Raw genomic sequence first — 14,407 nt, 5'->3', positions numbered from 1 at the left:
CTAAAAACAATTTCCCATACCGCAGTGTAGTTGCTTAAGTGATTATTGAAATATTTTAACCTTTTTTGATAACTGTCTCTTATAGACCTGTGTTTGGAATTTTACTTGTCAATATATTGCTTATGAGTTCAACAGCTGTGTTGCAGTGTTAAGTTTTGTGCAAATTATAGTTGTTGTCCTGTTTTCCAGTTAATGTCTCACTTCAACAGTAATTGATGCTGCCCATATTTGTCACAAATTAAGAATGTTTTCGGTATCATTACTTTTTGACAGTGACATTTTGACAGTTGAATTTGACAGTGAGAATAATGTCAAAAAAAGTTTGAGGAACAGTTTCAGTTATGAAAAATCTGTAAATTATATCCAAGATTTTTTTTTTGGTTATTTGTACATACCATCTTCTTGGGTACTGTAAATCCAGATCTTAAAGGAAGTCCTGAAATTAACATTATGTCAGTGAGGCAGCTTTAAAGTTAATGATCCAATGTTGAGAAAAAATTGGCCTGATAAGAATGCAATCCCACTGTGAATGCTCTTGTCAGGCACAGAATGATTTAGTTGTTATTCATAAACAGTTGAAAGTTGCTCTGTATCCTTTAAAGCAATTAGAAACTGCTTTGAATGCATGTGTTGGGCGAAATGCTGAGTGGCATGTACCAGAGATACTAAAGATACTTCAAGTACTATTATGTGGGGCAGCAGGAGGTCTAGAGGCCCCCTATATGGGAGGCTAGTATCAGGGAGAACTAGGTGCATTACAATGATCCCTCTAATCTACAATTTCAACATACTGTATCCAGTGAAATGGAACCTGTTCAGAAACATGCAGTGCCCTGTGTCAAGGAAATGCAAATTTAAAATGATAGTGTTTAATTAATTGCTGACAGTTCAAATGTGTGGCAAATAATGGTGCCTTGGGATGAGAGGGTTACCTCGTACACTCCGTGTGTATGCTTGAAAGGCTTCATCCACAGGTTGAAATTCAGTTTTGGCAACCATTGAGGTAACAAGTTGCAATCAGCAGTAAATTGTGGTGCACACCGAAATGAATGATACCTGTCCACTGGGGTCTGAGGTCATACTTGGATCATTCCAATGACTGGTTGTAAAAGTTGAGAAGATCAGCTTTGATCTTGGAGTTTCAATAAATCTCACAATTGCAGTATTGTCCCCTCTTGTTCAGAGTCAACTAGAAAGCTTCAACCAGAAGGTTAGTAACTATAGGTTATCCCTAAATGTGTCACGGATACAACTACACATCAGAGTCTCCAACCTGGGTGGATGACTGTGTATGGAGTACAGACAAGTTTTTTTTTTTTTAGCTTGGACTGTTCTTCATCCGTAGTAACACGGTTCACGTTTTCCGTCGCACTTCAGAGTAGACCGAGAACTGTCTCATAGGCATGACCGATGTGAACTGACTGGGCACGGCCCGTGCTGCCTGAGTTGTTGTTGTTGTTGTTCCGCTGGCAGAGGTCACGGCCGAATTCTCGCGTGCCCTCTGGCGGACGGGACTCTATTTGTGGCAACTACCGTCCGTGACGCGCCGTGCTGATGTGCGCCTCCCATGATCTTTCTGGTGGCTACTGCGCTCCTCCTCCTTCGGGGGCTGAAGCCACTGTGATCCACTGCGTCGGAAGGTGGAGCGTCATGCAGGAGTGACAACCTCCACGTCCATCGGAAGGCTGGAGTCGAGGGGATTGTGTAGCCCACATACTCAATGGATGGTTGGAAGAAGTTTGACTTACGCAGGTAGCAATGCAAGCCCACGGACCTGAATTTGAGAAAGAGGGTGCGAAGGTTGTGCAAGTGTTCCTTCGTGCTGCAGCCCGTGACAATTATGTCGTCCAGGTAATTAATACAATGAGGGATTGTCGACGTGACGTGCTCAAGATAACGCTGGAATATCGCCGGAGCACTGGATATTCCGAAGGCCAACCGCTGGTATTGGTAAAGGCCAAACGGGGTGTTGACAACCGCCAGCTGTTTGGAGTCCTCATCAAGAGGTATCTGATGATAAGCCTCTGAAAGATCGATTTTCGAAAAATATTGGCCTCCTGCTACGGCGGAGAACAATTCATCAGCACGAGGCAAAGGATAGGTGTCCTTTTTTATTACATTTGTGACAAACGGCCCAACGCTGGGGGCACTCCGACCGATCGTGATGTATATAGCACGACGCACAGAGGGGCCGGCAGCCGGAACTCTGTTTACACGCCGTGCGGGAGCGGCCGTAACGGCCGGATTGTACCGCTCGCACGTCGTCCACCCCGGACACAGTGGACACGGCCGCGCCGCCCTGAACCGCCGCGACGTCGCACCATGCTTCCAACTGTTGACCGGCGGCATGAGAGACTTCATACGATTGAGCAATGGACAGGACTTCCTCGAGGGAAGGGTCTTCTAACTGCAGGGCCCGTTGCCGGACTTCCCTATCAGGGGCCGAACGAACAATGACGTCACGCACCATAACGTGGGCATACGACTCTCGCGACTGCTCCGTGACAAAATGACACTTGCAACTAAGACCATGCAGGGTAGCGGCCCACGCCCGTTAAGACTGATGGGGCTGTTTCTTGCATTGATAGAACTCGACCCTAGCCGCCACAACATGTGTGCGGCGGCGATAATATGAAGACAGTAATGAACACAATGCGTCAAAAGACAAGGACGAGGGTTCCTGCAATGGCGCTAGCTGCCGCAAAACTTGATACAGCGAGGGAGATATCCAAGACAAGAAAAGAGCATGACACACCTCCACATCGGCAACATGAAACGCCTGGAAATTCTGCCGAAGGCGATGTTCATACACGTCCCAATCCTCCGCCGTCTCGTCATACCGGGGAAAGGGAGGAGGGAACGGCGCTGGAGCAGACGGTGTGGAGAGCAACGCCGGAAGCACTTGTTCCATGGTGGCCATGAGCTCCGTCTGCTGCTCAAACAAAACCCGAACTAAATCCTCCATGCTGCGGATAATCCGCGAAACAGGAACAACGACGCAACACGCGAAAGAAGATCCCATCCTCGTCGCCTATTGTTTAGTAACACGGTTCACGTTTTCCGTCGCACTTCAGAGTAGACCGGGAACTGTCTCATAGGCATGCCCGATGTGAACTGACTGGGCACGGCCCATGCTGCCTGAGTTGTTGTTGTTGTTCCGCTGGCAGAGGTCGCGACCGAATTCTCGCGTGCCCTCTGGTGGACGGGACTCTATTTGTGGCAACTACCCTCCGTGACGCACCGTGCTGATGTGCACCTCCCGCGATCTTTCTGGTGGCTACTGCATCATCTGTTACCAATAATGATAGTCATAAGAGACCCCAAAGTGTTAAGGGTGGAATGAAAGAAATACTCCTTACAGAGGAAACAAAATCTCAGTGATCATATGCCAAAGCATTGACAACAAAGTCATGAAGTTTGAAGAAATCCTAAAAACAGCTCATATAACACTGTGATACTGTGTATAGAAAGCTGCCTAAAACCAAAAACTGATAAAAATGAGGTTTTAGGGAAAAATCTAAGTATACAAGAGATGGATACTCTAATGGGAAATCTAAGCATGATATTCAGTACAGTAGACACAAAACTTAAATAAACAAAAATAGAAAGAAGGGCTACATGCGGTATTGTTTGGGCAAGACTCACAGTATCAAACTTGTAATTGAATCTATCTACAAACCAGCAAATTCATTCCCAGATAAACCAGAAAATTTTAGAAAAAAATTCAGTTTGGTAGTACAGACGTTCCCCAATCATCTTTAGGTAAAATCGTAGCTTTGCGAGTGGTAGGCAGGAAGAGATGTTCTGCAAAACATTTCTAATTACTGTCTCTGAGAAATACTTAGTGCAAATAGTTTAGGAGAGCATTCATGATGAAAATATTTTAGTCCTAATGGCAGAAAATGGACCTGATCTCATTGAGGATGTCCATATTGAACTTGGCATCAGTGACCAAGAGGCAGTCTCAGCAACAATGATTACAGAGTAAGACAGGGAACTAAAACAAATATAATGCTATGTTTATTAGTAAAATCAAACAGCTGAAACTCCAGGTTGGAATATCAACAATATAATGAAAATGTAGATTGACTAAACAAACACTGTTTTTTGCCTTGTTTCACAACTTTTGTTATGATTACTGCACGACCTAGATTTCGGGCTATAAGCCCATTTTAAGTGCATTACTGATTACAAAGATGATAATGCAAAAGATAAACGTGATGATAAGGCAAAGATAATCATCTCAGAAGATGTTGCCCGCAGTAGGCAACGAAACGTCAGGAAGGAGAAGAAGTTTTACATATGGACCACGGCAATTCAGCCTGGAAGTTTTAATTAATGAAGATGCCGGCCGTGAAAGCTTACATGTTATGATGATAATCTTAAGTTTTTAATGTATTGGTTCTTGGCTTAATGTAAAATTCTTTCAATGATAATTTCTTTTGACAAATTGGACACACTGGGATGTCAGTCTGCACCAGGCTTAAAGAACATCATAGAAGCTGGAGGTTGAAGAAGTCTGATTCAGCCTTTGCAGAACATTGTCTTAATAGAATCCACAAATATGTAATAGATGTACAAGTCTTACACACAGAGGAAAAGGGGGCTAAACTCAGCCAGTTAGAAATCCTATAAATTGAAAAACAGATTTGTTCATTCCCACACCTATTATTAAATAAGCAAACCCAATTCAGTTTTTCACCTCTTTTACGTGATATCACAACTTTGGGATAAAAATAAAACTTTGAGCCTCAGTCCACCAGTAAATAAAAAGTTCTTTGCCTATGCATCACTTTATTCCTAGGTATTTTTAGTCATGTTAGTGTAATTGCTGAATTGTGTAATTCCATATGTAATTTGGGGGAAAAAATGGTCATTGAAGTAATTTTATATTAAACCAGGGAATGACACATTGAAAAGTTAAAATGTCTATCTTGGCCTTATTATCATAAGTTTTTTTTTCATTATCATCTTTGGAATTAGTAATGTACTTGAAAATTGTTAATTTACAATGTTTTGCCCAGAACCCACAGTTGATTCAATTAAAAATATAGATTGCTACTCACTGTAAAGATGACAGACTGGATTTATGTAACAGCAAATTTTTCAAATATTTTATATAGGTATGGGAAAACTGATGTAGGATGATAATTTCCCATGATCTCTCTTGGTCCCTTCTTGAAGAGTGGTTTGACTTCAGCATATTTCAGTGGATCTGGGAAACAGCCCCCTTCAAAACATTGAATTATTATTTGAGATAGTGGGTTTGCAATTCTATTGTGTACCATTTCAATAACTTTTGTGGGTATTCCATCCCATCCTGCAGATTTTTTCTTTCTTAATGTTAGAATAGCATTTTCTACATCCTCCACAAAAATTTTTAATAATTTTGTAAAGTTTTCAGAGTTTTCACCTAGGCCAAAGAGGTTTACTTTGTTGTGCTAATCTGTTACATCTGCATCAGACTTAGCTCATTTATAAAGAATTCATTAAAGTGTGCTGGTATTTGAGTTGGATTTACAATAGTATTTCCTTCAATGTCAATTTTTGAAATTTCTTGGTCACAGGCTTTAACACTTAACTCAGATTTAATGAGTGACCGCACAGCCTTTGTCTTATTTTTATGATTTAAAATTAGCCTGTTATTTACCACTTGTGTTGCTGCCCTGACAGCACTTTTAAATATGGTTTTATAGAGTATAACATATTCAGTGAAATCAATATCTTTATTATATTTTAGTTCTCTGTGCAGTTGCCTTTCCTTACTCTGGAAATTTTTATGCCCTGGGTAATCCACTGTACTTTATTTGTTATTTTAGTGCTGAATAGTCCATGTGGAAATATTTAATTAAAAACACCAAGAAAACTATTTAGGAATTTCTCAAAGTTTTCGTCACTTGAGTTACAATGATCTAAAGGTCATGTTTTCTCTTTTTAGCTTCTCATAGATGTTAGCAATTTTCCTTTGCTGAAGTTCCTGCTCATATGGATTCTCATACGTGAAATTTTCCTGTCTGTTTGTGGCAGCTCAGTGAACAATGCACAATGATCTGAAATACCTAGATATACACAAAATTTATACACATTTTCATAGACATAATCAATTAGAACATTGTCAAAACATGTTGCTGATTGCCCATTGTCTCTGGTAGGTTAAAAGAAATTCAATTTGAAACCATATTTCTTAACTAAGTCAGTGAATCTTGAAGCATGGCTTCTGTCATGTCATATCAATATTAAAATCAGCAGCTATTACAATTTTTTCCTTTCCTTCTCTACATAGGTCTTCTGGCATAATTTTAAGCTTAGATAAGAATTGTTCTCTTGTTGATGTCCCTGGAATTCTGTATATTGAAATTATTATAACATTTGCTAGTGAGTCCACTATTTCTACACAACAGCTCTCAAACACACTTTCTTCATTTAAATAATTAAAACAGTTCCTAGTCTCATAATTTATATCACTATGTAGAAGTATAAATGAGCCTCCATGTGACTTGTTTCTTCTGCAAAAGCTACTTGTTAATCTGAAGTTTCCTGTTTTGATTAGAATTTTAATTGTGTCCTCAGTAAACCAGTGCTCATTTAAATAAACAACTCTAATATTTGCACATTCTGACAGAATGATTTCCAGTTCATCTATTTTTGAGCTTTTATTGTTTGATGCATCAGTGTTTAAACCAATTATATTCCAGTGGATAACTTAACCTACTTTGACTATTAGTTATGAGCTTTAGCACATTTCTTGCCAGATAATGGTTTGGTTTTGTCTTTCTTAATGCTTCACAAGTTTTTTCACCCCCATCACTACTTATCAGTTTCCATTATTTTTTTGGCAAGTATCTATGAACATTTTACTGAATATTTTTGAGCCCAACCTATTCAGATGTAGTCCATCTTTGGCAAGACAATTTGCATTAGAAATTTGTTGGGATCAATTTAAATGACTCCTAGTTTATTGTGCTGTTCTTTAATATTGCATTTATTCTCTGCACATAGCTGTCACTCACTGATCTCCTGTACAGAATACAGGAGTCATCTGGCCATTCGGGTGAGGTTCCTTGTGTGGTTTACAGTTTTCCCCTCACTCTTGTTTCGAAGCAACTTTGTTCCCAAATGGATAAAAACACCTTCAGGATTTCTGCTATGCTTATCTGCTGCATTATCTCTTGAGTTTAAGACATTGTTTAGGTGTGTATGCAATTGATGCATCCTGATTCCAGATCAAACATTGACTTCGGCATTTGGAATGACTACTTTTTTCAAACATGAGTCACCTATAATAAAGAATTCACTTATTCACTTTCTGTCTTATTATAATGCTTCTTTCTGTCTTTTTTGTACGTTACACTGGTCCACTTATGTTTGTTTGATTCTTCCGTATCTTCAGTTTCTTTTTCTTTTGTACTGGTGGCTGAATTTTTTTGTGGTTTGTCAGTTGTATCACTCCACATGTTTGCCGAAGTAGATCCATCTAATACTGGAGTTTTTTCACATACACAACACATTTCACATTTCAATGCAATATTTTCTTTCTTTTAGCAACGTCAGTTCTGCTTTCAGAGCATCAATGGCACTTTGAAGAAGACTAATAATTTCATCCTTAGAACTTAGTGCAGATATTAATCGCATTATTTACAATTTCCACAGCTGGTTCTTGTTTGTTGGGTGTGATTACCATACTTGTATCATCAGCAAAAAGAACCAGCTTTGCATCTTCATGAATGTAGAGTGGCAAGTCATTAATAGATATTAAGAACAATAAGGGTCCCAAGACTAAACCCTGTGGGGCACCATACTTGATGCCTCCCCAGTTATAGGACGCTGCTGATTTTTGCAGACTATCTGTACTGTTAATTTCAGCCTTCTGCATTCTTCCAGTTAAATATGAATTAAACCGTTTCTGCACTATCCAACTCATACCACAGTACTTAAGCTTATCCAGAAGAATTCCATGATTCACACAATCAAAAGCCTTTGAGAGATCACAAAATATCCCGATGGGTAATGTTCAGCTATTCAATGCATTTAATATTTGATCAGTGAAAGCATATATAGCATTTTCTGTTGAAAAGCCTTCCTGAAAGCCAAATTGCAATTTTTACAAATATGTGATTCTATTCTTGAATACATTACTTTTTCAAGAATTTTGGATAAAGCTGTCAGAAGTGAGATTGGGCAGTAGTTGTTAGCATCAGACCTATCCCCTTTTTTATGCAATGGTTTAACAATATTTCAGTCTACCTGGAAAAATGAGCTGCTACATATGTGGCTGAGAATCCTATTTATCTGTTGAGAACAAGATTTTAGTACTTTGCTGGAAATGCCATCAATTTATCATTCTCCAAAAGACAGTAAAGCAGCCATCAACTCATGCCAAACAAGTGAACATTGGTCAGAAGAAAACTTAATGGGCTACCAGCTAGCAAAAACAGGTAAAATAAACCTCTTTGTAGACAGTCAAAGGTGGGATTTAGGTGCTACACTGAAATATAGAACCAGACACAATTTAACCAACATGGTGAAAACACATGTTAAATTCCAGGCAGTGACTTCTATGAATCTTGATGTGGCAACAATTACAACAAATGGAGACTTCTTCATGGTGTTAGCAGGAGCAAATGATGTAGCAAGAAATGAAGCTAAACATCTATTGACGTCACTCAAAAGAGGATTCCACAAGCTGAGAAACTCAAATTTGATCGTCTTCTCTGTCCACATCATCATGACTTACCAGACGGGTCATGCATAAATAAAGAGGTGTCTAATGCAAACAAAATATTTGCACAAGCTTTGAAAACACAACATTCCCAACATAAGTTGCATAGGAAGAAAGTTCCACAGAACCCATAATCTACACCTCAACAAATTAGGGAATGACTTCATAACAACACAGATCCAAGAAATTTTAAACAGTAAACTGAACATGCTGTACAATGCTACAGAAGTTCATCATGAACTCTTGGGAAAAATAATTACAAAATGCCAGGTCAGTGAAGCCGTATATCATCAGGACAAGGGTAATGTTCTTTCTAGGTCAATAAATCTCTCCACATAATCGAAACTCACATTGGTGTCCTCAAACCTGCTGGTAATTGTGATCTTTGTAAGATGATTTTCAACTGTTTTATGTGTGAAGTGCATGTACATAATGTGGTAGCTTACATACATGGATGTTCGAGCCCACATGTTATGAAGTTGAGGTTGATTGGACTCAAATGGTTTGCAGCTTGCTGGGATAGCTTGTACATTAGAGAAAGAAGATGTAAGTGCAAAACAACACAAGAAAGAGCGAGGGCCCAAAAAATGTCATTATGTTACACATAAGAGGTGCTCATGGGAGAGGAATATGCAGTTTATATTTTACAAAGTCCCAGCATCAGTTTTTTTATTTGTTACACGAAATTGTATACATAATTACTAAAAGGAACAAAGTGTTATGAGCTGCCATCTCACCCTGTGAAAAACTGGTTTGTTTAAGGATAAGTTTAGTTGCTAGTCCAGTGCAAATATTTGTGCAACAGTCATATTTCTCTCATTACCTTTCCCTTTAGAATTTATGGGTTTTCTTTATATCTTGAATATGGCTTTTAATAATTCAAGTGCCATATTTGTATTCAGGTTAGCCAGTGAAAACACATAAATGTTGAGCACTGATACTTGCAAAACAGTTTCATTTACAATCCAGAGAACTAGTTAATAAATAAACATACAACAAGACATATTGAAACAAACAGCTTGCTGTGGCTGAAGGTTTCAGTCCAATTCTTATGAAATCCTACAAATGCCTGATAACATACAAATAAAATTCCACCTACTTATCAATCTGATCCTACCCACAGTACTTTTTTAACTTGAAGTTGCAGCCATACTGGATGAATTTCATTGTAAAATATTGGTTACAGTACCACTATGTATTAAGATCCAGTTTATAAATGTAGTATAGGACAAGTAATTTAGTATGCCCATGTCACACAATTCACACTGCTGTCTCACTGCTTCAATGTGTATTTCATCGTTTATTATACTTTTTAACAAAAGAAATACTGAAATGAAATACTTTATAACAACTGATACCAACCACAAAAACCAAGATGGAATGAAATATGGAGATCTGCACATGGCTTTGTATGGAGAAGTGTTAATGGTACAATGTTAATGTTATCTTAAAGAAGCAACACTGTTTTTCTTTGCTTTGTGTTATCTCCCATTCTTTACATGCTTTGGCTTTTGCTGTTCCATCAGTGGTAAGCAGACACATTACAATGAACTCTGCACAAACAGGCTTATTTTTGTGCTTCATTTACTGCACCTGATCATAGATTATGTGCCCAGGTGCATAAGTTTGTTTTTCATTGCAGTGGCAGAGATTTGTTTGATGGTGTCATGTGTAACAGCAAAATTTGATGTTACCAGCATAGTGTTGGTGTGGTGCAATGAAACAATCTACGCATCATTTTCATTGTTTGAAGCTGTATGAAGGGTACAATTGGGCAGTGTGGAAATTGCAAATTGAAGTGAATTCAGAGGAAAAATCTTTTCAAATATTGTCAACAGCATTGTTTTTAAGCCACTAGAGGAGAAAGAAGTTGAAGTAAAAATGTGGCTGGATAAGGACATATAAGCACAGGAACTTATTGTGACATGGATGGAGGTAGCAACACCAACTCATCTACTTTCATGTATGACATCAGCCAGCATGTGGACAAAACTTAAGAAATCGGTGGTTACAATTATGTTGAAAATAGAAGAAATCAACACAAAATTGATGTGAATGGGTGAGCCATTTTCAGATAAAATGATAATAATGAAAGTGTTATTGTCATTTCCAGAGTGGTATAAACATTTCTGTTCAACATGGGAATCCACCGTCTATGAGAAGCAAATGCTTAATGAGTTAACTTCAAGATTGTTCATTGAAGAAAAGAAAACTAACCAGTGTGATCATTTGGAGGTAGCTTTGGCCAATGTAGGCAGCAAAAAATTACATGTTATGCTTATGGTAAGGAGAGCCATTATGCAAAGGACTGTAAAAGTAAATCGAAGAGAGAGACTAGGAGCTGCAATTATTGGAAGAAAAGAGGTCATTTGAAGTCAGATTTCAGGCTGTTGAAATCAGAGGAAGACAAAAAGGCTCAGGACATACAAGCTTTTAAGTGTATAAATCAAGGAGTTGACCTAGAAGGTTATTGTATCGTGGATAAAGGTGCTAGTGAGCAAATGTGCAATAAGAGAGAACTGTTTATGAAACTTGACAGTGTGCAAAGCTCAGTGACTGTGACTGTGGGTGACGGTAAACTTCTTGATGTGATTGGGCGTGGTACTGTGGAACTGTATGCGTGAAACCAAATTAAATGATTAATGGAAAATCTCATATAAAGATGTGAAACAAATACTAACAAAGAGATAGAGGGGCTGGCCAGTACTTACCTCAGCTCAGTACAGCCGATAGATACACAAAAAACAGAACCGAAAATTTATGTTCCTAGCTTTCGGAACAAATGTTCCTTCATCAGGGAGGAGAGAGGGGAAAGAAAGGGAAGAAGGGAAAGTAGATTCAGTTACTCACAACCCAGGTTATGAAGCAAGAGCAAGAGCTTTAATAAATATTTTAATAATAGATCTAAAAGATAAGAATTTTAAGTGAAGGTAGAAGTATTCTTTAAAAAAAAAAAATCTCACGAGATAGATAAGGATGCTTCGCAACTACAAACTGGTCAATAAATAAAGAATAAAGAATAAATCAGTAACAATTAAAAACAGTGTGTCCTATAGAAAGTTTGCAACAATAACCCACAGATCATCACAGAGTGACCCAGAGTTCATCCCAGAGTAACCCAGAGAGCATTTTATTTCTACACATTGATCTTCCCAAAAGCCGAGAAGCGATTCTTCTTAGTGTTGTAGCCCACTGGGGCACTCTGGGATGCTCTCTGGGTTACTCTGGGATGAACTCTGGGTCACTCTGTGATGATCTGTGGGTTATTGTTGCAATCTTTCTATAGGACACACTGTTTTTAATTGTTACTGATTTATTCTTTATTGTTTATTCTTTATTTATTGACCAGTATGTAGTTGTGAAGCATCCTTATCTATCTCGTGAGATTTTTTTTTGAAATTCTTATCTTTTACATCTATTATTACAATATTTATTGATCATAAACAATATAGGGGTTGCAGGGGTTCTGACCCCTGGGGAGGTGGGTGGGTGTATATGCATGGCTGTGTTTACTTAGCTGCTGCAGCTACATACAGCGCATGTGGCTACGTAGTTCGCCTGGCTGCCGCTAGAGCTCGGAGGATCGCGTTATAGTTTTAACTAAGCGCGATCCGCTGGAAAGAGTCTGCTTCCGGTCGCCATTGCTGTTTTTCTGCGCGCTACTTCCTGCCACGCCCAGGGAACTTCCTGCCGCGCCTTGGCTGCTGCTAATTATCTGCCTGGGTTGTGAGTAACTGAATCTACTTTCCCTTCTTCCCTTTCTTTCCCCTCTCTCCTCCCTGATGAAGGAACATTTGTTCCGAAAGCTAGGAACATAAATTTTCGGTTCTGTTTTTTGTGTATCTATCGGCTGTACTGAGCTGAGGTAAGTACTTGACAGCCCCTCTATCTCTTTGTTAGTATTTGAAACCAAATTAAATTTATTAAGACAGTGTAGAGTGCTTTTTGTGCAGTGCTTTTTGTGCCTGAACTGAAATTCAATCTGTTTTCTGTAGGTACCATGTTAGACAAAGATATCTGTTTAGTGTCAAGCAAGGAACAATGTGAATTCTTGAACAGTTACAGTGAAGTTTGTGCATTATTCAAACATCCCAACAAAATGTATCATATGATGTTTTCACTAAATGAAACACAATCAGAAATGTCAATGGTTACTTTGATGAGTGCAGGTAAAGCACATGCTGTTCTTGGCAGTAATGATGCTAGTGAGCTTTTGTCAGTCAGTATTGATAGTGGCCTGGTAAATTTGTCTAAACGTGTTGAAAACTTGAGTGTCTGGCTTAAAAAATTGTGCCATCAGAGCGTTACGCTTGTGAAAGAGTTTTTGTCTTATAAAGGAGTAATCTTCATTAACGACTTTGCTGCATGTGAAGAATGTTTGGCAGGTAAACAACATTGCTTGCCTTTCCCTGTCAGTTCATCAAGAGCTAGTGCCCCACTTGTGCTGGTTCATACAGATGTCGGTGGATCCCATGGGGATGCATCCACTTGGAGGGGCAAGATTTTGTTTTGCTTTTGAATGATGAATGCTCTGGCTATCACAAAGTATTCGTTATGAAACAGGAGAATGATGTTAAAGGTTTGATTAGAAATTTTAGTGCAAAAACTGAGAGAGACACTGGAACAAAAATTAAAGTTCTAAGGAGTGATAATGGACTGTAGTTCATGAATACTGATTTAGGTACATTTTTGAGTGGAAATGGCGTAACACACCAAAGAAGTGTTGTGTACACACCACAGAAAAATGGTAGAGCTGAAAGAGAATTGGGCACCTTGGTCAAAGTTACTCGTTCATTGATTTCAAGAATGCCCAAACATTTCTGGACTAAAGCAGTTAACACTGCAGCTTCTGTACTAAATCAAACTGGTCCAAGTCCTGTAGAAGGTAAAACTCCTCTTGAAGCTTTACGTGTCAGAGAATTACCCTTAGCAGATTTGAAAGTATTTGGAACTCATTTGTCTGTCCTTGTACCCAAAGAAAAGAGACTGAAACTGGACCCCAAAAACAAGATACGTTTATTTTTGGCTATGATAATGATGTGAAGGGTACAGAATATTTATATCTTCCACAAAGAGGACTGAGGTGCCCTGAGATGTAATTTTCTTGCCACCGGCAGTATTTGAAAGGGAGAAGAAAACTGATGTTAATGTAAAACAATCAGATATTCTTTGTTATGATGAGGAGAACATAGATAAAACTTCATATTCAGAGAAACAGAAAGAAGAAATGAGGACTGAGTTTGTGGAAGAAAATAGAAGTCAGCCTAGAGAGGAAGAAGAAACCATTGAAGACAGTGAAAACAGAGGCATTTCTTTTGAGGATGCAGAGGGAGATGTAGGTTTTGATGACAATAAGACATACAACCTTAGACCCAGGAGAAAAATTCAATTCCTGAATTACTTGGAGGATTATGAGTTGGGCCTGTTGACAATAGTGAATGACGAAGAACCCAGCACCTGTGCTGAAGCAATGTCTTGTAGTGAAGATAAAAATTGTAAAGATACCATAGCAAGAGAGTTGCAAGCCCTGGAAGAAAACAACACATGGGATTATGTATGTAAGCCAAATGATTGTTATGTTATCAACACAAAGTGGGATTTAAGGCAAAAGTAGATGAAAAGTAATGTTTCTTATAGGGCTTATCATGTAGCAAAAGATTTCCAATGAAGCTTGTCTTGTTCAGAGAC

Source organism: Schistocerca nitens, chromosome 1 (assembly GCF_023898315.1).
Source record: "Schistocerca nitens isolate TAMUIC-IGC-003100 chromosome 1, iqSchNite1.1, whole genome shotgun sequence".
In the NCBI taxonomy this organism is placed as follows: domain Eukaryota; kingdom Metazoa; phylum Arthropoda; class Insecta; order Orthoptera; family Acrididae; genus Schistocerca; species Schistocerca nitens.
Note: the sequence above shows the minus strand (reverse complement) of the source record.